Source organism: Verticillium alfalfae, genomic scaffold, assembly GCF_000150825.1.
Source record: "Verticillium alfalfae VaMs.102 supercont1.21 genomic scaffold, whole genome shotgun sequence".
NCBI lineage: Eukaryota > Fungi > Ascomycota > Sordariomycetes > Glomerellales > Plectosphaerellaceae > Verticillium > Verticillium alfalfae.
In genome coordinates this window covers 13,914-16,749 of record NW_003315045.1, presented here as the reverse complement: position 1 = coordinate 16,749, position 2,836 = coordinate 13,914, and positions in this window count along the sequence as shown.

Sequence of the window (2,836 nt, the reverse complement as noted above, 5' to 3'; positions counted from 1 at the left end):
GCTTTTAAAAAAGATCAAAAAATTTACAAACACCGTCAAGGTTCTGGGATTCTAGGAGACAATTTTCACAACACACAAGGCGCAGGCAAAAAATTTGTCAACGTTCAGCTGGAAAGCCGCTGGAAAGTACGAGGGGGTGTTGCGGGCGGCGAGCGGTGGGCGGTGGGACTTCGAGACAAGAGCCAGGTGCGGTGTGCGTGCTTGTGTGGATGCGACTGCGTGGGTACAGCACAGATGAGAAGTGAGATCCGAGCTTGGAGAGAGAAGGAGGACTCTGTGGGATGAGGCCCAAGGATGATGCGGTGATGAGGTCGATGGGGCGTTCGATTCGGGTCGAGTCGGTTGCGTTGCACTTCACACGGTTGCTGGTGCAGGGCAGACCATATGTTGGTGTAGGTCTCTGCTCAAGTAGTGTTGATGATGATGTCTGACACTGCAGGCTTCGGTCTAAGTGTGCACAAGAGACGCGACTGGCTGCAGGGCGTGGTCTGATGAATTGTTGGCTCGAATTGGGGACAAGCAAAGACCCGAGAGACGCTGGTGTGGAGGCAGACGCAACAGAATATGCAGAGCGTGAAAACCAGAGAGGCGCGGAGCAGTATATGTAATGAACAATGCCGAGGTGGAAGATGTTGGAGCAGCTAAGGTCACGCAGCTTGTTGCGTTGATGATCCTCAAGGAAGATGGGGAAAAAACAGGGAGCAGCCAAGGCAAAGCAGATGCAGCTCCAGATGCAGGTGGGATCTGGGGGGGGTGCTGAGGGTCTTTGAGTGATCCCACGAGTTGGCGATTGAGGCCTGGCCGGGGGGGGGGGGGCGATGGCGAGGGCGCTGAGGGGGAGGGGTGTCACCAGCGTCGTTCAGGGCCTTCCCCACTACACCTGCGCGCTGGCCGACCACTGGCATTGACTCGGCTCAGGCGGTCTTGGCAGGCTCATACGGTCACTTGGGAGTGTTATTGATCGCTGTAAAGGGGCGACTTTCGTGGTTGCCCCCAATGACGAGGTGCCATAAATGTCTTTATTGGGATTAGCGTCTTGGTAATGCATGCCGCCCAGCCAGGGTCTGACTCTCGTTTCTCTTTGTACATTCATCCTTGACAAGTCTTTTGGCTCTCGTTCTCGTCAACTTCGTCCCCAGACAAACGACAACATCACGTCAATAGCATGCCCGCCCTGCCTTGCGCTCCTCAGCTACCGCTGTGTCCAGGAGATCTTCGGTCCATGAGCGCCGGCGGTCGACGAGACGTCTCCAGAGCAGCACGCACGCAGACTGATAAAAGGGTGTGAGACAGGCCGGTCTCGTGCCCCGATCACAAGCGACGAACCCAAGACTCCGTTTTCGACGCTAACTCCCCTTCTGAATCGCCTCCCGTGTTTGGCCTTGCATGCCCAGGCCACGGAACGTACCCTGCAGATTTGCTCGCCAACGTGCTTTCGTCAGACGCCTGGCCCGCCCGATCTTGACTGAACCAAATTCTCGCTGCGCCCATCTGTCAGGACCTGTTCACAGCCGGGCCCAGAGCATTCCATGAACCCCTATCGTCGCTACCTCTTCGCTAGCCACGGGAACTCCCAGGTCGTGAGAATCCTCTCCTTCGAGCGTCTTTGTCGCATGAACCTGCCTCAGGACCCAAACCATCGGGCCACCCCTCAGCCCTCTGTATGCAAGTCTCTGCGAGGAACGTGAGGCCAAGGTGCCACTGCTGGCCCCCAGGTTTCTCCCCCAGCATTCCATGTTTCCTGAGGCTTCGCTTCGTCGCACCGGATGCGCCAACGGCGTGATCACTGAAATAGCTCGGCATTGGCTTGTGCCTAGGAACTAATCTTGGCCTGCTGTTATGGCAGTTCCTACTTACTGTACATCCCAGATCTAGATCGGCATATCCCGATCAAATGTTGCTCCTGTCTTGGCTGACAACGAGCTGCTACAACCGCCACAGCCGCTGTGGCGGCAACCATCACGAACTTTTAGTTTTTCATACTGGTGTTTCCAAACCTTCGTCTCCAAAAGCTCTCCATCCGTGTTCTGCTGGTCCGCTTTAGAGTCCAATTGGATTTTTTGGTTCTTTTTTTTGTTCCCTCATCTGCATGACCTACATTACTTATGGTACGAAGCTTCGATCATATAACGCCCGAGCTCCATGTCGATCACCAGTGGCGGGCAGATGCCAAACCGAGGTTTCTCTCGCCCTGTTCTCTGCGTCTTCGGTGGCGCCCTCTGTACAAGCCCGATTTGTATGGTCAGCATTCCCTTGAGCACGGCTGCGCAAGATCACAAAACCCAACAGCTAGCTACCCGCCTCTCGCGTGTTACACTGTCTCCCCATCTGCTTGCAGCGCAGCCACCCTTGCGCTGCTGAAACACACCTCGCAAGCTGGCATGCTCGGGTTTCGGCGCACCAGCTCCCTCGCTCAACTCGCCTCCCCGCCAACCGCGTGGAAGCCCTTCTACCAGTTCTTCTCGAAGGGGCTCCGCATTCCAGCTGTGCCACCCTGCACTGCGTTCGCTCAGGCAGCTGCTGCGCCCGTTTACTCGTCCTTCCGGGACCGAGAGCGAGACCGTCTCTCGTTGGTATCGTTTCCCAGGGCAGAGCTCGCTTAATGCTTTCTTTTGCGCGCCAGGCACAACGGCGCGCGCATCTGTGGCCTGGTGTCTTAGAAGCAGAGTTGAAGATCTAGTCAGCTCGCCCTTGCTCGTCGCTTGTATGGCTGACGTCAACGTGAACATGGGGAGATGATGTCCCGTTTGCCAAGGAGGCGGGCATGGGCCCCACTGTCTTTCAGATTGTCATGTTTATGCTGCAAACCCATTCACGGTCCAAGCAGGGCCGGCGG